The 25243-nt window shown below is 44.5% G+C and overlaps 1 protein-coding gene across 3 annotated transcripts in view; it reads right to left on the minus strand.

Annotated features, from left to right (window-relative positions):
* LOC135518424 (ras-related protein Rab-27B) overlaps window positions 1-25243 on the minus strand; it is a 94493-nt gene that overhangs the window by 24468 nt on the left and 44782 nt on the right. Inside the window, exon 1 of one of the 3 annotated variants that reach the window (XM_064943599.1) lies at window positions 19359-19480. The exons of the other annotated variants lie outside the window; for them this stretch is intronic. The gene's annotated coding sequence lies outside the window, so the exon portion shown is untranslated. Of the gene's footprint in view, window positions 1-19358; window positions 19481-25243 lie in introns of those variants that run through there. 3 annotated transcript variants of the gene reach the window in all.

Below are 25243 nucleotides of genomic sequence, written 5' to 3' on the forward strand. Positions count from 1 at the left end.
ATGAGTCTGTGCGATTACGATCACCAAACGATTGTCTAGGCTTACGATCAGAGTTATGTTAAAAGGTTCATTACTGAACATCTACTAACCATCTATTAGTGAATATTAACATGAAGTAATACCATTTTGGATCAGATTGGATCAAAACATTATGTTCCAACAGGAGATGCAATACGAGTCTGTCATGTGAAAGGAGGTAGTCCCTGTTTGATTTGAGAATGAGGAAATTGGTTTACTATGTCCATTTCCCTTTCCATTAATGGGGCCTTTTCTTGTGAATAGCTAGTGAAGAGAGCTGGTAAGTAGAGGAATATGAAATCAACGATACTTGAGGACCCCACTGAACAACAATGGTGCAGTCAGACAGGGTCTGCCTTCCAAAATGGCACCCTATTCCTCATTGGTTTCTGACCAAAGGTAGTGCACTATATAGGTCTCAGGCCAAAGGTAGTGCAATATATAGGTCTCAGGCCAAAGGTAGTGCACTATATAGGTCTCTGGTCAAAGGTCGTGCACTATATAGGTCTCTGGCCAAAGGTAGGGCACTATATAGGTCTCTGGCCAAAGGTAGGGCACTATATAGGTCTCTGGCCAAAGGTCGTGCACGATATAGGTCTTTGGCCAAAGTTAGGGCACTATATAGGTCTCTGGTCAAAGTAGGGCACTATATAGGTCTCTGGCCAAAGGTAGTGCACTATATAGGGAAAATGGAGCCATTTGGGATGCAGTCAGTGTGATTCAGGCAGAAGGTTTTAGACACCACACCATTGAAGAAGACTGATTTGAAGTGTCTCCAGATGCATCCCATTACAATACATTTCTCCACCTCCAACATCAGCCTTTGGCTACAGAACAGCACTTTCAATCTGGAAATTTGTGCACCAGTGATTAGATGAGAGTAGCATTGGCCTATGGAGGCTGGCTCCTATTTTTTTTTACTAGCAGACAATTTATTACTACAAACAGTAGCTATAGTACACACTGGTACAATGAAATTCTGAAACACATTAACACTTTAACGAGCCAAGGAGAGGGGTGGGTATGACTGGATGTCTCGTTCAATTTTGTAATGGAAATACACAAGCTCTTGTAAAATAGATTTGACATTTCCTTGTTAGATACGCCAACACAAATCCTGTAAAATAGGAAGCAAGCTTTTCAAATAAAAGACATTCTGAATGCTGTCTGATCTCAATTTTGGTAAGCTGCTAAACATAATAACCCTGCTGCCAGTCTGAACAAACTAGTTCTGGCTTTTAATAGCAGGTAGCCTAGTAGTTAGAGCGTTGGGCCAGTAGCCGAAAGGTTGAGAGTTCGGCCAGAGTTGACAAGGTAAACATCTGTTGTTCTGCCCCTGAACAAGGCAGTTAATTGACCTACTGTTCCCCGGTAGGCCGTCATTGTAAATAAGGATTTGTTTTTAACCTCTTGAATGTAAGGGGCAGTATTTTGATGTTTGGATGAAAAACATACCCAACTGAAACGGCATATTTCTCAGGCCCAGAATCTAGAGATTATGATAGAAACCAGTCTAAAGTTTCCAAAACTGTCAACATATTGTCAGTGAGTATAACAGAACTGATATTGCAGGCGAAAACCTGAGGAAAATCCAACCAGGAAGTACTGTTTTTCCTGAAAGCTCTATGTTCCATTGCATGCCTTCCCTCCATTTAAAGGGATATCAACCAGATTCCTTTTCCTATGGCTTCCACATGTTGTGAACAGTCTTTAGACATAGTTTCAGTCTTTTATTTTGAAAAATGAGCGAGAAAGATCACATCGTGTCATTGGATGGCTGGGTGCCAGCAGCGTTTTGCATGCGCCAACAGAGTGGAGCAGACATTTTCTCTCTCTCTCTCCTATTGAAGAAGATACAGTCCGGTTGAAATATTATCGATTATATATTGTAAAAACAACCTGAGGATTGATTATAAAAAACTTTTGACATTACGGATACTATTTGGAATTTTCGTCTGCCCCATCATGACTGCTCGAGCCTGTGGATTTCTGAACATATCGCTCCAACCAAATGGAGGTATTTATAATCTTTATGGAGGAAAAGGAACTGGGAATCTCGTGAGTGCAAACATCTGAAGATCATCAAAGGTAAGCAATTAATTTTATTGCTTTTCTGACCAATCTACTTTGCTGCTAGCTGTTTGTAATGTTTTGTCTGCTGAGAGAGATGTCCTTACATAAACGCTTGGTTTGCTTTCGCCGAAAAGCTTTTTTGATATCTGACATGCCAGGTGGATTAACAACAAGCTAAGCTGTGTTTTGCTATATTGCACTTGTGATTTCATGAAAATTAAATATTTTTAGTAATTTAATTTGAATTTGGCGCTCTGAAATTTAGCAGATGTTGATGAAAATGATCCCGCTAATGGGATGGGTGCATCAAGAAGTTTTAACTGACTTGCCTAGTTAAATAAAAGGTTAAATAAATAAATAAAATAAACAAAGCTCTTACTACTGTCCCCATAGAGAGATCTATGGCTATCTACCAACACCAGTCCTCTACTGAACTGCTTTTGAATTGTGATTTGAAAAATAAGTTGATTTTTCCTAAGACCTCAATCATGCATCTGTAACAGAATACGAGTCCTTATCCTACACATCAACATCTGACTTGCGGCCACAGTTACCACGACCAGGAAATGGTTCATCCTGTTGAAAAGGAAGCAGTAGACAGCATGTTATTTCTCACTGATGTTTCTGATGTCTTATCAAATCAAAAAGTATTGGTCACGTACACATGGTTAGCAGATGTCATTGTGAGTGAAATGCTTCTTCAGATGTCAGTAACTCAAAAGAAGCATTCCAAAGGAGAAACAGAAAACAGAAATAGGTTCAATTATCGTTCCATTCACTGAGAATGAAACATTAAAATTGTCAACAATATTGTTCATGAATAATGATGAGTGAGAAAGTTAGACGCACACATACAGTGGGGCAAAATAGTATTTAGTCAGCCACCAATTGTGCAAGTTCTCCCACTTAAAAAGATGAGGGAGGCCTGTAATTTTCATCATAGGTACACTTCAACTATGACAGACAAAATTAGGAAAAGAAATCCAGAAAATCACATTGTAGGATTTTTTATGAATTTATTTGCAAATTATGGTGGAAAATAAGTATTTGGTCACCTACAAACAAGCAAGTGGGAGAACTTGCACAATAACTAAATACTTTTTTGCCCCACTGTATCATACCCCCAAGACATGCTAACCTCCTACCATTACAATAACAGAGGAGGTGAGCATTTTATATCACACCCCCAAGACATTAGCATTTTATATCACACCCCCAAGACATGCTAACCTCTCACCATTACAATCTTTTTATTTCACCTTTATTTAACCAGGTAGGCAAGTTGAGAACAAGTTCTCACTTACAACCGCGACCTGGCCAAGATAAAGCAAAGCAGTGCGACAAAAACAACACAGAGTTACACATGGGGTAAACAAACGTACAGTCAATAACACAAAATAAATCTATATACAGTGTGTGCAAAGGGTAAGATTATGGAGGTAAGGAAATAAATAGGCCATAATGGTGAAATAATTACAATTTAACAATTAACACTGGAGTGATAGATGTGCAAGTAAAGATACTGAGGTGCAAAGGAGCATTTATTTTTAAACAATATGGGATGGGGTAGTTGGGTGGGCTATTTACAGATGGGCTGTGTACAGGTGCAATGATCAGTAAGCTGCTCTAAAAGCTGATGCTTAAATTTAGTGAGGGAGATTTAAGTCCCGAGCTTCAGTGATTTTTGAAATTCGTTCCAGTCATTGGCAGCAGAGAACTGGAAGGAAAGGCGTTGAGGAGTTGGCTTTGGTGATGACCAGCAAAATATAGCTGCTGGAGTGCGTGCTACGCATGGGTGCTGCTATGGTGACCAGTGAGCTGGTATAGGCGGAGCATTACCGAGCAAAGACTTATAGATGACCTGGAGCCAGTGGGTTTGGCGACGAATATAATGCGAGGGCCAACCAACGAGAGCATAGAGGTTGCAGTGGTGGGTAGTATATGGGGATTTGGTGACAAAACTGATGGCACTGTGAGACTACATCCAATTTGATCCAATTTGCAGAATAGAGTGTTGGAGGCTAATTTGTAAATGACATCGCCGAAGTGAAGAATCGGCAGGATAGTCAGTTCTGAGGGTATGTTTGGCAGCATGAGTGAAGGATGCTTTGTTGTGAAATAGGAAGCCAATTCTAGATTTAATTTTGGATGGAGATGCTTAATTTGAGTCTGGAAGGAGAGTTTACAGTCTCACCAGACACCTAGGTATTTGTAGTTGTCCAAGTATTCTAAGTCAGAACCGTCCAGAGTAGAAATGCTAGACTGTCGGATGGGTGAGGTCAGCGATTGGTTGAAGAGAATGCATTTAGTTTTACTTGCATTTAAGAGCAGTTGGAGGCCGCGGAAGGAGAGTTGTAGGGCACTGAAGCTTGTTTTGAGGTTAGTTAACACAGTGTCCAAAGAAGGGCCAGAAGTATACAGAATGGTGTCGTCTGCGTAGAGGTGGATCAGAGAATCACCAGCAGCAAGAGCAACATCATTGATGTATACAAAGAAAAGAGTCGGCCTGAGAATTGTACCCTGTGGCACCCGTATAGAGACTGCCAGAGGTCCGGACAACAGGCCCTCCAATTTGACACACTGAACTCTGTCTGAGAAGTAGTTGGTGAACCAGGCGAGGCAGTCATTTGAGAAACCAAGGCTGTTGAGTCTGCCGATAAGAAAGCGGTGATTGACAGAGTCGAAAGCCTTGGCCAGGTCGACGAAGATGGCTGCACATTGTCTTTTATTGATGGTGGTTATGATATCGTTTAGGACCTTGAGCGTGGCTGAGGTGCACCCATGATCCGCTCGGAAACCAGATTGCATAGTGGAGAAGGTACGGTGGGATTCGAAATGGTCGGTGATCTGTTTGTTAACTTGGCTTTCAAAGACCTTAGAAAGGCAGGGCAGGATGGATATAGGTATGCAACAGTTTGGGTCTAGAGTGTCTCCCCCTTTGAAGAGGTGGATGACTGCGGCAGCTTTACAATCTTAAGGGATCTCAGACGATATGAAAGAGAGGTTGAACAGGCTAGTAATAGGGGTGGCAACAATTGCAGTGGATAATTTTAGAAAGAGAGGGTCCAGATTGTCTAGCCCAGCTGATTTGTAGGGGTACAGATTTTGCAGCTCTTTCAGAACATCAGCTATATGGATTTGGGTGAAGGAGAAATGGGGAGGCATGGGCAAGTTGCTGTGGGGGGTGCTGAGCTGTTGACCGGGGTAGGGGTAGCCAGTTGGAAAGCATGGCCAGCCATAGGAAAATGCTTATTGAAATTCTCAATTATCGTAGATTTATCAGTGGTGACAGTGTTTCCTAGCCTCAGTGCAGTGGGCAGCTGGGAGGAGGTGCTCTTATTCTCCATGGACTTTACAGTGTCCCAGAAATGTTTGGAATTAGTGCTACAGGATGTAAGTTTCTGTTTGAAAAGGCCAGCCTTAGCTTTCCTAACGGACTGTGTATATTTGTTCCTAACTTCCCTGAAAAGTTGCATATTGTGGAGGCTATTCGATGCTAATGCAGTACGCCACAGGATGTTTTTGTGCTGGTGAAGGGCAGTCAGATCGTGCGTGCCACTCGTTTGCAGCTAGCTGGCTGCGATGACCCGGTGTAATGATCCACAGCGGCAGGAATCCGGTGATGTGGTAGAGAGAAGCAGTCCGATATGCTCTGGGTTGATATCGCACCTGTGCAGACTGACAGGTGTTGTCCGAGCGAAGGCTGGCTGGTGACCGAGACAAACGTGAAGACGGCTAGTCGTGGTTAACAAAGACTAGTAGCTAGTTAGCTGGCTAGCTCCTGATGGAAGTTACAGTTCTAAGGAATGAAAATAGCAGATCCGTACCACATTGGGTGAGGCGGGTTGCAGGAAAGCATATTTAGTTCGTAGATAGAAAGTGAGATTAAGATATATCCGAAAAATACTATTTACACGGGATAAGACAAAGACAGATACAAACGTCCTACTGCTACGCCATCTTGGATCCCAGACAGGGGACGTTAGAATTTTATATCATACCCCCAAGACATGCTAACCTCTCATCATTACAATAACAGGGAGGTTAGCATTTTATATCATAACCACCAAGACATGCTAACCTCTCACCATTACAATAACAGGTTAGCATTTTATATCATACCCCCAAGACATGCTAACCTCTCACCATTATAATAACAGGGGAGGTTAGCATTTTATATCATAACCACCAAGACATGCTAACCTCTCACCATTACAATAACAGGGGAGGTTAGCATTTTATATCATACCCACCAAGACATGCTAACCTCTCACCATTACAATAACAGGGCAGGTTAGCATTTTATATCATACCCACCAAGACATGCTAACCTCTCACCATTACAATAACAGGGGAGGTTAGCATTTTATATCATACCCACCAAGACATGCTAACCTCTCACCATTACAATAACAGGGGAGGTTTGCTTTGTTGGTGGGGTATGTTATTTATGCCTCTGTAATTTTCTCACTCATCATCATTCACGATTCATTCAGGACTATCCGTAACCATGGTAGCATCCACATGAATGTAGGAGTGTTTAGAAACATGTTCTATTCTCATGTACAATAAAAGTGACTCCAAAATGACACAGTACATTATTTACCATTCATTTCTATTGGGCACAAAATGATCTAAAACACAAACAAAAACAAAACAGCAAATGCATCCAACATGTTTGTAGTGTCACAAGGTTGATGTAATCATAGTGTGCTAAGAATATGGGACCAAATACTACACTTTAGACTACTTTGATACCATTATAATTGAATTTGTACCAAAACTGTTGGTCCCCTAAAAAAGTGGTGTAATTTATAAACGGTCCATCCGATATGGATGGAAATACCCTCAAATGAAAGCCTGATGTAAATCAGAAGAGCTATTAGGTTAACAGAGCATCTCTCTGTGTTGACAGACAGTCCTATACATAGACCATAGCTTCTATAGGAGTCTCCCTGCTGGTCCTATTCATTACACCTAAAAACAGAAGTCCCAACCTGGGAACTAGCCTATATATATATATAAAAAAGATTGTTTTCATTTGTTGTTGCAACACGTTCGGCTACGGTGTTTGCACTAATGAATACGACCTGGAATACGAGCTGTGTTGACAGCATTCTAAATCTATCTGACTATTCAGCCTCTATACGGAAGCCTTAAACCGGTAAGCTAAATGGGAGACATCCCTCCTCCTGGTTGGACTGAGCTGTCATGAATTCTAGGAAGTGAGTTCTCTATAGGGAAGAGGTCTCTACGGGGAAGGTCTCTACGGGGCAGGTCTCTACGGGGCAGGTCTCTACGGGGCAGGTCTCTACGGGGCAGTTCTCTACGGGGAAGGTCTCTACGGGGCAGGTCTCTACGGGGCAGGTCTCTACGGGGCAGCGTGCATACCCAAACAGTCACCTGAGGCTCAGCCTAACAGCATAATGATCTCTCATCTGTCTGCATTATCTCAAGCCTGTGTTTGTGTGCGCGTGCGTGCATGTGTGCGTATGTGCGTGAGTGTGATCGTATCTGACAAGTTGACATTATTCAGATTTTTTTCTCTTTTCCCCAGAACAGAAATGTAATGATTATCGTATCTCTACATCTGAGGCACTGAAGGTTGGAGAGATCGGTGGTTACGAGCTTCTAGCTGGTTTCTGCAGTGAGGCAGGCTGTTGGTCTACAGAAGCTATTGATTGGCTGTAGCCTCCGGGAGGACAGGTCTGGGAAGTGTCTTTGTGTGTTTGTGACACATTCCCACTGCTGATTGCGTTAGCATTACAGGAGAGCCGTTTCTCTCACCACTGCGCCAGTCAATACTGCTATCTGGACCCTGATTATACATACTAAACAGACATGTGTCACCCACATGCTCAAATGCCAATAAACATTTGTTCAGATTCTATCAAAAAAAAAAAACTGCTTTCATTGATCTAGTTCAACAAGAGAAATCGTCAAGTTGTCAAGTCTACTGTAGGAGTCAACCTAACCTAGGGTCAGTCAACTACCCCAAGAAAGAGAGGTGAATTGTTCTATGTAAACAATAATAAATTGTGGCGTACCTGACATGACAACAGGTTGATAAAAAGACAAACAGAAAGGTCTCTTTTTAAAAGCCCCCCCCACCCCCTACCCCCCAAAAAGGGATCAGGTGGCCTTTCAAAAGGGTTCAGACCACTTACAGCTGCTCAGACTCAGTGTGTAAGGTTTGTGAGTGAGTCCCTGCATGTGTTCTATCTGATGTGTAAACCCCTCTCCTTCTCCCTGCTATCCCCGAGCCCCATGGAGTAGAAGGCAGGAGGGTGAACTAATCCCTGTAGCAGCAGCAGCAGCTCCAGTCAGACAGAAAGGTTAGCAGTGCTGGAGGTCAACCTGGGAGATCGATCTAACACAGAGGGAGAGAAGCCGGGACCAAGGTGGACCAAGGTGGACCGAGGCAGACCGAGGTGGACCAGGGCGGACCGAGGTGGACCAGGGTGGACCGAGGTGGACCAGGGTGGACCAGGGCGGACCAAGGCGGACCAGAGTGGACCGAGGCGGACCAGGGCGGACCGAGGTGGACCAGGGCGGACCGAGGTGGACCAGGGCGGACCGAGGTGGACCGGGGCGGACCGAAGGTGGACGTTAGTACAGTGGTGAAAATAAGGAAGTATGTTCCGGCATCCCAGAAAAATAAATATGGTGTGGGTATGGTGGTGTGGGTATGGTGGTGTGGGTAGAGTGTGGGTATGGTGGTGTGGGTATGGTGATGTGGGTATGGTGGTGTGGGTATGGTGGTGTGGGTATGGTGGTGTGGGTATGGGGTGTGGGTATGGGGTGTGGGTAGGGTGTGGGTATGGTGGTGTGGGAATGGTGTGGGAATGGTGGTGGGAATGGTGTGGGTAGGGTGTGGGTATGGTGGTGTGGGTATGGTGGTGTGGGTAGGGTGTGGGTATGGTGGTGTGGGTATGGTGATGTGGGTATGGTGTGGGTATGGTGTGGGTAGGGTGTGGGTATGTTGGTGTGGGTATGGTGGTGGGTATGGTGTGGGTATGGTGTGGGTAGGTGTGGCTACTACACCACTATTAATCATACATGGTGTGGGCATGAAACATTAGGAATGTGAAAACGGGTGGTATAGATTCTGTGAAAATGCGATGTGGTTCAATGGAACACTGAAAATATGCCAACTCAGATATGGTGGCTGGGTATGTCATTAGGCCTACATTTTTGTTTGGTGTGGGACATGGTGGTACACCACTGTTTAGGCTGGAAATATGTTGAGTGTGGGTATGTGCGTGGGGGTAAATGGGGTGTGGGTATGATGGTGTGGGTATGCCACAATAAAACGTAATACATTTTGGTGAAATGACTCATCTTGATAGGGTATCCTACTGAATGAATAGGGTTGGTGGTGTGGGTATGGGTGTGGGTATGGTGGTGTGGGTATGGGGTTCTGGGTGTGTGTGGGAATGTGGGTATGGTCCTACTGGTGTGGGGGTACGTGGTGTGTCCTATGGTGTGGGTTATAAGTAATTCTGTCCTACTGAATGAATGGGGTTCTGGTGGTGTGGGTATGAATGAATGGTGTGGGTATTTCTGTCCTACTGAATGTAGGGGGTATGGTGGTGAATGGGTAGGGGTTGGTGTGTCCTATGGTGTAGGGGTTCTGGGTATCTGTCCTACTGAATGAATGGTGTATGTAATTCTGTCCTGTGAATGAATGGGGTTCTATGTAATTGTGGGTATGAATGAATGGGGGTAGGGTGTGGGTATGGTGAATAGGGGTTCTATGTAATTCTGGGTATGAATGAATGTGGGTATGTAATTCTGTCCTACTGAATGAATGGGTCAACGTAATTCTGTCCTACTGAATGAATAGGGGTTCTATGTAATTATATCATACTGAATGAATAGGGGTTCTATGTAATTCTATCCTACTAAATGAATAGGGTTCTACGTAATTCTGTCCTACTGAATGAATAGGGGTTCTACATATTTATGTCCTACTGAATGAATAGGGGTTCTATGTAATTATGTCCTACTGAATGAATAGGGTTCTATAGATTCTGTCCTACTGAATGAATATGGGTTCAACGAGAACACTGAAAATATGCCAACTCAGATATGAGTGGCTGACATCTAATGTCATTAGGCCTACATTTTTGTTTGGTGAATCGGGAGACATTTTACACCACTGTTTGGAGGCTGGAATTATGTTGAATGAGTGGACTAACAAATTTATGGGAACTGAATGTAAATGGGCCCTTTGACAATCAGATGGTTTGTGTTTATGCCTACAATAAAAGGGGTTCTATGTAATTCTATCATACTGAATGAATAGGGGTTCTATGTAATTATGTCCTACTGAATGAATAGGGGTTCTATGTAATTATGTCTACTACTGAATGAATAGGGGTTCTATGTAATTCTATCATACTGAATGAATAGGGGTTCTATGTAATTCTGTCCTACTGAATGAATAGGGGTTCTATGTAATTCTGTCCTACTGAATGAATAGGGGTTCTATGTATTTCTGTCCTACTGAATGAATAGGGGTTCTACGTAATTCTGTCCTACTGAATGAATAGGGGTTCTACGTAATTCTGTCCTACTGAATGAATAGGGGTTCTATGTAATTATGTCCTACTGAATGAATAGGGGTTCTACGTAATTATGTCCTACTGAATGAATAGGGGTTCTATGTAATTATATCATACTGAATGAATAGGGGTTCTATGTAATTCTATTCTACTGAATGAATAGGGGTTCTATGTAATTCTATCCTACTGAATGAATAGGGGTTCTATGTAATTCTGTCCTACTGAATGAATAGGGGTTCTATGTAATTCTATCCTACTGAATGAATAGGGGTTCTATGTAATTCTATCCTACTGAATGAATAGGGGTTCTACGTAATTCTGTCCTACTGAATGAATAGGGGTTCTACGTAATTCTGTCCTACTGAATGAATAGGGGTTCTACGTAATTCTGTCCTACTGAATGAATAGGGGTTCTACATAATTCTCTCCTACTGAATGAATAGGGGTTCTACGTAATTCTGTCCTACTGAATGAATAGGGGTTCTATGTAATTATATCATACTGAATGAATAGGGGTTCTATGTAATTCTATCCTACTAAATGAATAGGGGTTCTACGTAATTCTGTCCTACTGAATGAATAGGGGTTCTACATATTTATGTCCTACTGAATGAATAGGGGTTCTATGTAATTATGTCCTACTGAATGAATAGGGTTCTATGTAATTATGTCCTACTGAATGAATAGGGGTTCTATGTAATTCTGTCATACTGAATGAATAGGGGTTCTATGTAATTATGTCCTACTGAATGAATAGGGGTTCTATGTAATTCTATCATACTGAATGAATAGGGGTTCTATGTAATTCTGTCATACTGAATGAATAGGGTTCTATGTAATTCTATCCTACTGAATGAATAGGGGTTCTACATAATTCTGTCCTACTGAATGAATAGGGGTTCTACGTAATTCTGTCCTACTGACTGAATAGGGGTTCTACGTAATTCTATCATACTGAATGAATAGGGGTTCTATGTAATTCTATCATACTGAATGAATAGGGGTTCTATGTAATTATATCATACTGAATGAATAGGGGTTCTATGTAATTCTATCCTACTAAATGAATAGGGGTTCTACGTAATTCTGTCCTACTGAATGAATAGGGGTTCTACATATTTATGTCCTACTGAATAAATAGGGGTTCTACGTAATTCTGTCCTACTGAATGAATAGGGGTTCTACGTAATTCTGTCCTACTGAATGAATAGTGGTTCTATGTAATTATGTCCTACTGAATGAATAGGGGTTCTATGTAATTCTGTCCTACTGAATGAATATGGGTTCTATGTAATTCTAATCAACTAAATGAATAGGAGTTCTATGTAAATGGGGCGGCAGGGTAGCCTGGGGCGGCAGGGTAGCCTAGTGGTTAGAACGTTGGACTAGTAACCGAAAGGTTGAAAGTTCGAATCCCTGAGCTGACGAATCCCTGGTACAAATCTGTTGTTCTGCCCCTGAACAGGCAGTTAACCCACTGTTCCTAGGTCGTCATTGAAAATAAGAATTTGTTCTTAACTGACTTGCCTAGTAAAATAAAGGTAATATATATATATATGATTAGGCCGATTACATTTTTCAGGAGGTCCCATACCGGGAAGAAAACACATCTACTTTCACCTCTGGATGCATGTAATGTGTGTGTAAGTGTGTGTGTTATCCGATGTTCCCTGCTATCCCTTGGGATTCCCCTCACAGGGGATGTTGGGCTGCCATCAAGGGGGGGATGCCATCAAGGTAGGGGGGGCTGCCATCAAGGCATGGGGGTGGGCAGCCATCAAGGCATGGGGGGTGGGCAGCCATCAAGGCATGGGGGTGGGCAGCCATCAAGGTAGGGGGTGGGCTGCCATCAAGGTCAAGGCATGGGGGGTGGGCAGCCATCAAGGCAGGGGGTGGGCTGCCATCAAGGTAGGGGGGTGGGCTGCCATCAAGGCATGGGGGGTTGGGCTGCCATCAAGGCAGGGGGTGGGCTGCCATCAAGGTAGGGGGTGGGCTGCCATCAAGGCATGGGGGTTGGGCTGCCATCAAGGCAGGGGGGTGGGCTGCCATCAAGGTAGGGGGTGGGCTGCCATCAAGGCATGGGGGTTGGGCTGCCATCAAGGCAGGGGGTGGGCTGCCATCAAGGTAGGGGTGGGCTGCCATCAAGGTAGGGGGTGGGCTGCCATCAAGGTAGGGGTGGGCTGCCATCAAGGCGGGGGTTGGGCTGCCATCAAGGCGGGGGTGGGCTGCCATCAAGGCGGGGGTGGGCTGCCATCAAGGCATGGGGGTGGGCTGCCATCAAGGCGGGGGTTGGGCTGCCATCAAAGGGGTGGGCTGCCATCAAGGCGGGGGTGGGCTGCCATCAAGGTAGGGGGTGGGCTGCCATCAAGGTAGGGGGTGGGCTGCCATCAAGGTAGGGGGGTGGGCTGCCATCAAGGCGGGGGGTGGGCTGCCATCAAGGCGGGGGTTGGGCTGCCATCAAGGCGGGGGTGGGCTGCCATCAAGGCAGGGGGTTGGGCTGCCATCAAGGCGGGGGGTGGGCTGCCATCAAGGCGGGGGTGGGCTGCCATCAAGGCATGGGGGTGGGCTGCCATCAAGGCGGGGGGTGGGCTGCCATCAAGGCAGGGGGGTGGGCTGCCATCAAGGCATGGGGGTGGGCTGCCATCAAGGCATGGGGTTGGGCTGCCATCAAGGCATGGGGGTGAGCTGCCATCAAGGCATGGGGGGTGGGCTGCCATCAAGGCATGGGGGGTGGGCTGCCATCAAGGTAGGGGGTGGGCTGCCATCAGGGCATGGGGGTGGGCTGCCATCAAGGCAGGGGGGTGGGCTGCCATCAAGGCAGGGGGGTGAGCTGCCATCAAGGCATGGGGGTGGGCTGCCATCAAGGTAGGGGGTGAACTAACACCTGTTGCAGCAGCAGCTCCAGTCAGACAGAAAGGTTAGAGGTGCAGGAAGTCAACCTGGGAGATCGATTTAACAAAAAGACCCAATATAAACGCATATCCTGGGAACAAAAGGCTGGTAGAAACGACACGGAGAAACAGAGGACAGTGTAAATATACTCACACAGTCCTCTGATAACCAGGAGATGTAACTGCCTGCCCCCCCTCCCTCACCTGGTACTGACAGTAACTGCCTGTCCCCCCTCCCTCACCAGGAGATGTAACTGCCTGCCCCCCCTCCCTCACCTGGTACTGACAGTAACTGCCTGTCCCCCCTCCCTCACCAGGAGATGTAACTGCCTGTCCCCCTCCCTCACCTTGTACTGACAGTAACTGCCTGTCCCCCCTCCCTCACCTGGTACTGACAGTAACTGCCTGTCCCCCCTCCCTCACCTGGTACTGACAGTAACGGCCTGTCCCCCCTCCCTCACCTGGTACTGACAGTAACGGCCTGTAAAATAGCCCCATAACATCGAAGATCCACTAGCATATTTTACAGTAGGTTATTTTCTGCTCGTGCCTTCTCATTTCGACGCCAAACCTACCACTGGTGTGCGCGTGGCCAAAGAGCTTTATTTTCATGTCATCCAACACACGTAAAAAGCCTGGAGTTTGAAAAAAAACGGCATTGGCGCTTGGATGAGAACGTTGGTCAGATGACATCATAATAGAGCTCTTTGGAATCCAAATGAATATGCATAAATAGAAAAGAACCCCGTACCTGATGTCCAATAAGGTGGCGGATCTTTGATGTCTTTGAGCTATTTTGCTTCCACTGGTCCTGGGGCCCTTGTTAAAGTCAATGACATCATTAACTTTAGCCAATACATTTTAGCCATAAAACCTGGTGGCCTCTACCAGGAGGCTGAAACTTGGCCTGAATGCCAAGCGTCACGTCTGGAGGAAATATGGCACCATCCCTACGGTGAAGCATGGTGGTGGCAGCATCATGCTGTGGGGATGTTTTTCAGCGGCAGGAACTGGGAGACTAGTCAGGATCGAGGGAAAGATGAACGGAGCAAAGTACAGAGAGCTCCTTGATGAAAACCTGTTCCAGAGTGTTCAGGACCTCAGACTGGGGTGAAGGTTCACCTTCCAACAGGACAACGACCCTAAACACACAGCCAAGACAACGCAGGAGTGGCTTCGGGACAAGTCTCTGAATGTCCTTGAGTGGCTCAGCCAGAGCACGGACTTGAACCTGATCGAACATCTCTGGAGAGATCTGAAAATAGCTCTGCAGCGACACTCCTCATCCAACCTGACAGCGCTTGAGAGGATCTGCAGAGAAGAATGGGAGAAACTCCCCAAATACAGGTGTGCCAAGCTTGTTGTGTCATACCCAAGAAGATTTGAAGCTGTAATCACTGCCAAAGGTGCTTCAACAAAGTACTGAGTAAAGGGTCTGAATACTTATGTAATTATTATTATTTATGAATTTGCAAAAAAATCTAAAAAACTGTTTTTGCTTTGTCACAATGGGGTAGATGGGTAATGAAACATTATTAAAAAAATGTTTTTTTCAATTTGTAACAACAAAATGTGGAAAACGTAAAAGGGGTATGAATACTTTATCTAATCTATAATACAGACCATTATAGGTGAACTGATCTAATCTATAATACAGACCATTATAGGTGAACTGATCTAATCTATAATACAGACCATTATAGGTGAACTGATCTAATCTATAATACAGACCATTATAGGTGAACTGATCTAATCTATAATACAGACCATTATAGGTGAACTGATCTAATCTATAATACAGACCATTATAGGTGAACTGATCTAATCTATAATACAGACCATTATAGGTGAACTGATCTAATCTATAATACAGACCATTATAGATGAACTGATCTAATCTATAATACAGACCTGATCTAATCTATAATACAGACCATTATAGGTGAACTGATCTAATCTATAATACAGACCATTATAGATGAACTGATCTAATCTATAATACAGACCATTATAGGTGAACTACATCTCTGTGCTTGAGGCGTCACTACAGACCCTGGTTCGATTCCAGGCTGTATCACATCCGGCCGTGATTGGGAGTCCCATAGGACGGCGCTCAATTGGCCCAACCTCTTCCGGGTTTGGCCAGGGGAGTAGGCCGTCATTTTAGATAAGAATTTGTTCTTTAACTGACTTGCCTCGTTAAATAAAAGTAAATAAATAAATAGGGGAAGTGATTTAATCTATAATACATGCAGAAAAAGCTTTAGTTTGTACACACATGTCCCTGAAACCATATGCCAGCAGGGTATTGAGAAGCATACAGTACCTTTCCGGATATTTAATTCCGATACAGTAACGTCAATACAACAATGCTGAAAGGGTTGATAACTAAACCATTACATCCACCCATAATTAACTTGTTAAATCCACACGCAGCAACAACTGCTGGGGTGTGTTTGTCAAACAACAGAGAAACAAGCTTCGCCAACAGAGGAACACACACACACACACACGCAGTGAAACAACTTTAGCAACAGGGGAAAACAACACTTGTGGCTTAAGGTTCATTATTAGGTTGGGAGTAATTAGATCACTTACAAGTCAATACTATTTAAATTAATTAGAACAAACCGCCTTTTCATAGGTTAGGAATAATTAGATAATTTGCAAGTCAATAACATTTAAATGAATTAGAACAAACTGCCTTTTCATAGAAACAAGGTGAAATTCTAAGTCCCAAATGGTGCCCTGTTAGATTAGTGCTGAACACATTGACAATGACATAACTAGAACCAGAGGCCCTGGTTAAAAGCAGTGCTCTATGTAGTGAACAGGGTTCCGTTTGGGACTCACAGAGTAAAACACGCTGTAGGTCTGTGACATCATGTCATGGGATCGGGATTGTTTAGCCTAGCTAAGTATGCATCCCAAATCCCTATATAGTGCACTACTTTTTCCCAGAGCCCTATGGCTCAGGGTTAAACATACCGCTATGTAGGGAATAGGGTGACATTTGTATCAGAGGTTAACAATCGGTCTCCTCTTCTCTGAGAGATGAGCCACAAGCAATCATTAAACCTTTACTGTACACACACAGAGAGATGAGAGCCAAACTGTACTATTTTCATGGTAGGCTACACTATTTTCATGGCAGGCTACAGTATTCCATGGTAGGCTACAGTATTCCATGGTAGGCTACAGTATTTCATGGTAGTCTACAGTATTCCATGGTAGGCTACAGTATTCCATGTTAGGCTACAGTATTCCATGGTAGGCTACAGTATTCCATGTTAGGCTACAGTATTCCATGGTAGGCTACAGTATTTCATGGTAGTCTACAGTATTCCATGTTAGGCTACATTATTCCATGGTAGGCTACAGTATTCCATGTTAGGCTACAGTATTTCATGGTATTCCATGTTAGGCTACAGTATTCCATGTTAGCTACATTATTCCATGGTAGGCTACAGTATTCCATGGTAGGCTACAGTATTTCATTGTATTCCATGGTAGGACTACAGTACTCCATGGTAGTACTCCATGGTAGGCTACAGTATTCCATGTTAGGCTACAGTATTTCATGGTAGGCTACAGTATTCCATGTTAGGCTACAGTATTTCATGGTAGGCGACAGTATTTCATGGTAGGCGACAGTATTCCATGGTAGGCGACAGTATTTCATGGTAGGCTACAGTATTCCATGGTAGGCTACAGTATTTCATGGTAGACTACTGTATTCCATGGTAGGCTACAGTATTCCATGGTAGGCTACAGTATTTCATTGTAGACTACAGTACTCCATGGTAGGCTACAGTATTCCATGTTAGGCTACAGTATTTCATGGTAGGCTACAGTATTCCATGGTAGGCTACAGTATTCCATGTTAGGCGACAGTATTTCATGGTAGGCTACAGTATTCCATGGTAGGCTACAGTATTTCATGGTAGGCTACAGTATTCCATGGTAGGCTACACTATTTTCATGGTAGACTACAGTATACCATGGTAGGCTACAGTATTCCATGGTAGGCTACAGTATTCCATGGTAGGCTACACTATTTTCATGGTAGACTACAGTATTCCATGGTAGGCTACAGTATTTCATGGTAGGCTACAGTGTTCCATGGTAGGCTACAGTATTCCATGGTAGGCTACAGTATTCCATGGTAGGCTACAGTATTTCATGGTAGGCTACAGTATTCCATGGTAGGCTACAGTATTCCATGGTAGGCTACAGTATTCCATGTTAGGCTACAGTATTTCATGGTAGGCGACAGTATTTCATGGTAGGCTACAGTATTTCATGGTAGGCTACAGTATTCCATGGTAGGCTACACTATTCCATGGTAGACTACAGTATTCCATGGTAGGCTACTATTTTCATGGTAGACTACATATTCCATGGTAGGCTACAGTATTCCATGGTAGGCTACACTATTTTCATGGTAGACTACAGTATTCCATGGTAGGCTACAGTATTTCATGGTAGGCTACAGTATACACTATTTCCATGGTAGGCTACAGTATTCCATGGTAGGCTACAGTATTCCATGGTAGGCTACAGTATTCCATGGTAGGCGACAGTATTCCATGGTAGGCTACAGTATTTCATGGTAGGCTACAGTATTCCATGGTAGGCTACAGTATTCCATGGTAGGCTACAGTATTCCATGGTAGGCTACAGTATTTCATGGTAGGCTACAGTATTCCATGGTAGGCTACAGTATTCCATGGTAGGCTACAGTATTCCATGGTAGGCTACAGTATTCCATGGTACCATTCGACACAGTGTGTATGTGGCCTCATGTCCCGGTCAAATGAATAATATCTCAACACAAAGTTTTGGGATTCTGACAGTAAAATCTGGAGCCACCCGAGCCTGATAACAGCCCCTACTTAAACAAAAAGATTTGTATAATCCAGTTCAGGGACTCGTAATGAAATGGAAACTCAAACAGTAACTATCTAACAAACTACTTCCACTGAAGAAATCACATCTTTAAAAAAAAATGTTTTTATTGATTTATGCACCATATAAATAAGAAGAAAACAGAAGGTATCACGAGGGAGGAAGGGAGAGCCTCTGTCAGGACTACTCTGTCAGGACTACAGGAGTACCTCTATTACAAAGCATTGCGTAATCCACACAGTAAAGTCAAACGGTTGTCAACATGTACACTTAGGGTGTGATCACATTCCTGCCGAGGACGGACGATCCAGTCTCAAACCAAGCCACAACGCAACTCTCGACCTCTGCTCACAACCCATTCACTTCACACTAAACGCCCCTCTCTCCTTCACAACGCCCCCTCTCTCCTTCACACTAAACTCCCCTCTCTCCTTCACACTAAACTCTCCTTCACACTAAACCCCCCCTCTCTCCTTCACACTAAACTCCCCTCTCTCCTTCACACTAAACTCCCCTCTCTCCTTCACACTAAACTCTCCCTTCACACTAAACTCCCTCTCTCCTTCACACTAAACTCTCCCTCTCTCCTTCACACTAAAACTAAACGCCCCTCTCTCTCCTTCACACTAAACTCCCTAAACTCTCTCCTTCACACTAAACTCCCCCTCTCTCTTCACACTAAACTCCCCTCTCTCTCCTTCACACTAAACTCACCCTCTCTCCTCCTTCACACTAAACTCCCCTTTCTCTCCTTCACACTAAACTCCCCGTCTCCTTCCACCTTCTATGTCAGCAAGGATACACACTTCTGACTCCAGAACCAACAACCTCCACCTCCTCCCTCTCTCCCTTCCTCTCCATTCTAGCTCAAGCCAGGGAGTAAAAACAGAGTCATCCTTACCTTTCTTTTTTTTTTTTTAATCTCTGTGTCCTTCACTTAAGCCCGTCCTGAGCCCCAGTAGCAGCAGTATCTCCTTATCTTCCAACCCCTCAGCCCTGCAGAGTGAACCAGCTGACTAACCTAGCAACCAGCTGTAGCACCAGGCTCTGAAGGCCACGCCCCTAGCTGAAGGTTCCCCCTTTATCCTCCCTCTCCTACGCTCCGTTTCTCTCTCGGGTTTCCGTGTGTGTGAGGAAGGGGTGTGGCTGACGGCCCAGGAGGTGGGGCAAGGTTTACTCTAGAGCAAACACACATGAGCGCGGAAGTACACACAGAGAGAGAGAAGAGAGAGAGAAGAGAGAGAGAAGAGAGAGAGACAGAGAGAGAAAGAGAGAGAGACAGAAGAGAGAGCACAGAGAGAGAAAGAGAGAGAGAGAGAGAGAGAAAGAGAGAGAGACAGAGAGAGAGAAAGAGAGAGAGAAAGAGAGAGACAGAGAGAAAGAGAGAAAGAGAGAGAGACAGAGAGAGAAAGAGAGAGAGAAAGAGAGAGAGACAGAAGAGAGAGAGAGACACACAGAGAGAGAGAGAGAGACACAGAAGAGAGGCACAGAGAGACACAGAGAGAGAGAGAGAGAGAGAGAGAGAGAGAGAGAGACAGAGAGAGAGAGACAGAGAGAGAGAGAGAGACACAGAGAGAGACACAGAGAGACACAGAGAGAGAGACAGAGAGACACAGAGAGAGAGACACAGAGAGAGAGAGAGACACAAAGAGAGACACAGAGAGAGACACAGAGAGAGAGAGAGAGAGAGAGAGAGACACAGACAGAAAGAGAGAGACAGAGAGACTTTTTATGGCTTATATCAATTTTATTTCACTGACAATGTAAATATATGTTTCCATGCCAATAAAGCCCCTTGAATTGAAAGAAAAATAGCAAGAAAGCGACTTAACCTCCTGCCCAGAGAAGACAGGCTATGTGCTCACTGCTCACAAAATGAGGTGGAAACTGAGCTGCACTTCCTAACCTCCTGCCCAGAGAAGACAGGCTATGTGCTCACTGCCCACAAAATGAGGTGGAAACTGAGCTGCACTTCCTAACCTCCTGCCCAGAGAAGACAGGCTATGTGCTCACTGCCCACAAAATGAGGTGGAAACTGAGCTGCACTTCCTAACCTCCTGCTCAATGTATGACCATATTAGAGAGACATATTTCCCTCAGGTTACACAGATCCACAAAGAATTCAAAAAACAAACCCAATTTTGATAAACTCCCATATCTACTGGGTGAAATTCCACAGTGTGCCATTACAGCAGCAAGATGTGTGACCTGTTGCCACAAGAAAAGGGCAACCAGAGAAGAACAAACACCATTGTAAATACAACCCATATTTATGCTTATTTATTTTCCCTTGTGTTCTTTAACCATTTGCACATTGTTAATACACTGTGTATATATATATAATATAACATTTGTAATGTCTTTCTCATTTTGGAACTTGTAATGTTTACAGTTCATTTGATTGTATATTTCACTTTTGTATATTGGGCCACTCAAGGACATTCAGAGACTTGTCCCGAAGCCACTCCTTTGTTGTCTTGGCTGTGTGTTTAGGGTCATTGTCCTGTTGGAAGGTGAACCTTCGCCCCAGTCTGAGGTCCTGAGCGCTCTGGAGCAGGTTTTCATCAAGGATCTCTCTGTACTTTGCTCATCTTTCCCTCGATCCTGACTAGTCTCCCAGTCCCTACCGCTGAAAAACATCCCCACAGCATGATGCTGCCACTACCATGCTTCACAATCGGGATGGTGCCAGGTTTCCTCCAGACGTGACACTTGGCATTCAGGCCAAAGAGTTCAATCTTGGTTTCATCAGACCAGAGAATCTTGTTTCTCATGGTCTGAGTCCTTTAGGTGCCTTTTGGCAAACTCCAATCGGGCTGTCATGTGCCTTTTACTGAGGAGTTGCTTCTGTCTGGCCACTCTACCATAAAGGCCTGATTGGTGGAGTGCTGCAGAGATGGGAGAACCTTCCAGAAGGACAATCATCTAAACAGAGGAACTCTAGAGCTATGTCAGAGTGACCATCGGGTTCTTGGGCACCTCCTTGACCAAGGCCCTTCTCCCCCGATTGCTCAGTTTGGTCGGGCGGCCAGCTCTAGGAAGGGTCTTGGTGGTTCAAAACTTCTTACATTTAAGAAGGATACAGGACACTGTATTCTTGGGGACCTACAATACTGCAGACATTTTTTGGTACCCTTCCCCAGATCTGTGCCTCGACACAATCCTGTCTCGGAGCTCCATGGACAATTCCTTAGACCTCATGGCTTGGTTTTTGCCCTGACATGCTCTGTCAACTGTGGGACCTTTATATAGACAGGTGTGTGCCTTTCCAAATCATGTCCAATCAATTGAATTTTGAAGGATGATCAATGGAAACAGGATGCACCTGAGCTCAATCTCGAGATTCATTGCAAAGGGTCTGAATACTTCTGTAAATCATATATATACAGCACCAGCCATAAGTTTGGACACACAGACTTAATACAGAGGTTTTTCCTGTATATATAGTTAGGTCGTCATTTTAAATAAGAATTTGTTTTTAACTGGCTTGCCTAGTTAAATAAAAACAAAACAATTAATGTTTTTTTGTCACACCAGGGGTTGTTTGGGGGTTGAGAGATGCTCATCTGGTTGGGGGTTGGGAGAGCCTCATCTGGTTGGGGGTTGAGAGAGCCTCATCTGGTTGGGGGTTGAGAGATGCTCATCTGGTTGGGGGTTGAAGATGCTCATCTGGTTGGGGGTTGGGAGAGCCTCATCTGGTTGGGGGTTGAGAGAGCCTCATCTGTTTGGGGGTTGGGAGATGCTCATCTGGTTGGGGGTTGAGAGATGCTCATCTGGTTGGGGGTTGAGAGATGCTCATCTGGTTGGGGGTTGGGAGATGCTCATCTGGTTGGGGGTTGAGAGATGCTCATCTGGTTGGGGGTTGAGAGATGCTCATCTGGTTGGGGGTTGAGAGATGCTCATCTGGTTGGGGGTTGAGAGATGCTCATCTGGATGGGGGCTGAGAGATGCTCATCTGGTTGGGGGTTGAGAGATGCTCATCTGGTTGGGGGTTGAGAGATGCTCATCTGGTTGGGGGTTGAGAGAGCCTCATCTGGTTGGGGGTTGGGAGATGCTCATCTGGTTGGGGGTTGAGAGATGCTCATCTGGTTGGGGGGGGGCCTCATCTGGTTGGGGGTTGAGAGATGCTCATCTGGTTGGGGGTTGAGAGATGCTCATCTGGTTGGGGGTTGAGAGCCTCATCTGGTTGGGGGTTGGGAGAGCCTCATCTGGTTGGGGGTTGAGAGATGCTCATCTGGTTGGGGGTTGAGAGATGCTCATCTGGTTGGGGGTTGAGAGATGCTCATCTGGTTGGGGGTTGAGAGATGCTCATCTCGGGGTTGAGAGAGCCTCATCTGGTTGGGGGTTGAGAGATGCTCATCTGGTTGGGGGTTGAGAGATGCTCATCTGGTTGGGGGTTGAGAGATGCTCATCTGGTTGGGGGTTGAGAGATGCTCATCTGGTTGGGGGTTGAGAGATGCTCATCTGGTTGGGGTTGAGAGATGCCTCATCTGGTTGGGGGTTGAGAGATGCTCATCTGGTTGGGGGTTGAGAGATGCTCATCTGGTTGGGGGTTGAGAGATGCTCATCTGGTTGGGGGTTGAGAGATGCTCATCTGGTTGGGGGTTGAGAAAGCTCATCTGGTTGGGGGTTGAGAAAGGCTCATCTGGTTGGGGGTTGAGAGATGCTCATCTGGTTGGGGGTTGAGAAAGGCTCATCTGGTTGGGGGTTGAGAAAGGCTCATCTGGTTGGGGGTTGAGAAAGGCTCATCTGGTTGGGGGTTGAGATGCTCATCTGGTTGGGGGTTGAGAGATGCTCATCTGGTTGGGGGTTGAGAGATGCTCATCTGGTTGGGGGTTGGGAGATGCTCATCTGGTTGGGGGTTGGGAGATGCTCATCTGGTTGGGGGTTGAGAGATGCTCATATGGTTGGGGGTTGAGAGATGCTCATCTGGTTGGGGGTTGGGAGATGCTCATCTGGTTGGGGGTTGGGAGATGCTCATATGGTTGGGGGTTGAGAGATGCTCATCTGGTTGGGGGTTGAGAGATGCTCATCTGGTTGAACCAACTACACTTTTAGACTTTTACTCAGGTACTGTTTCACTGGGTAACTTTCACTTTTACTCGAGTAACTTTCTATTCCACCACTGAGGAAGAACAGTACTGACACTGGAGCAGCATGCTCATCACATCAGACATGAACAAAAAAAATCAAGACTGGGGAACGCAAGAGCAGCAAGACCATTTAATCTTCTCAGCATTGCCTTCACACACAAACACACACACACACACACACACACACACACACACACACACACACACACACACACACACACACACACACACACACACACACACACACACACACACACACACACACACACACACACACACACACACACACACCTCTCTTGGTAATGGAGTGGTTATTGCTGCTATCAATTTGAGAGTGGAGCCATGGGAATAATCAAGATGGACAGACAAAGGAACTCATCATACACAGGCCACAACATTTTGGATAAGTCCCAAACACCCAAACACTCTCTCTCTCTGGTCATCAGTTTTTTTTTTGTCATCAAGGCAAAGGGTGGCTACTTTAAAAAATCTCAAATATAAAATATATTTTGATTTGTTTAACACTTTTTTTGGTGATTCCATGTGTTATTTCGTAGGTTTGATGTCTTCACTAGTAAATCTACAATGTAGCAAATAGTAAAAAATAAAGAAAAACCATTGAATGAGTGTCCAACTGTTGACTCGTACTGCATGTCGGCTACCGAATGAGATTTTTTGGCGAGTTTGGACATTTACAAGCAAATGTGAACAAGATACATTGTTCAAATGAACAGTTTTGAACAAGTTTTGATGCTTGACTGAAGGAAGAACAGTGGTGTAAAGTACTTAAGTAAAAATACTTTAAAGTACTACTTAAGTCGTTTTTTGTGGTATCTGCACTTTACTATTTATATTTTTGACAACTTTTACTTCACTACATTCCTAAAGAAAATAAATGTACTTTTTACTCCATACATTTTCCCTGACACCCAAAAGTACTCGTTACATTTTGAATGTTTAGCAGAAAAGAAAAATGGTCCACACTTATCAAGAGAACATCCCTGATAATCCCTACTGCCTCTGATTTGGCAGACTCACTAAACATCGATGTAAATGATGTCTAAGTGTTGGAGTGTACCCCTGGCTATCTGTACATTTTAAAACAAGAAACGGGTGCCATCTGCCTTGCTTTATGTAAGGAATTTGAAATGATTTATACATTTACTTCTGATACTGAAGTATATTTAGAACCAACTACACTTTTAGACTTTTACTCAGGTACTGTTTCACTGGGTAACTTTCACTTTTACTCGAGTAACTTTCTATTCCACCACTGAGGAAGAACAGTACTGACACTGGAGAAGCATGTCTACACGCTGTATCTCTGTGGAGTCTGGAGTCGCTAGGGCAACGAGCATGGAGAGTAAAAAATGCAAGGAAATCAAGAGAGTGGTGGCAGCTGTACAGATAACTCATCGAAAGTGCTTTGAATTCTCAAACACGGCAGAAAGCTAACACTATATGATGCCCCATCTCCTTATTAATTCAGACACTTGCTTAGATACAGTTGAAGTCAGAAGTTTACATACACCTTAGCCAAATACATTTAAACTCAGTTTATCACAATTCCTGAGATTTAAAAATTCCCTATCTTAGGTCAGTTAGGATCACCACTTTATTTTAAGAATGTGAAATGTCAGAATAATAGTAGAGAGAATGGGTCAGAAGTTTACATACACTTGATTAGTATTTG

Source organism: Oncorhynchus masou, chromosome 28 (genome assembly GCF_036934945.1).
Source record: "Oncorhynchus masou masou isolate Uvic2021 chromosome 28, UVic_Omas_1.1, whole genome shotgun sequence".
Classification (NCBI taxonomy): Eukaryota; Metazoa; Chordata; class Actinopteri; order Salmoniformes; family Salmonidae; genus Oncorhynchus; species Oncorhynchus masou.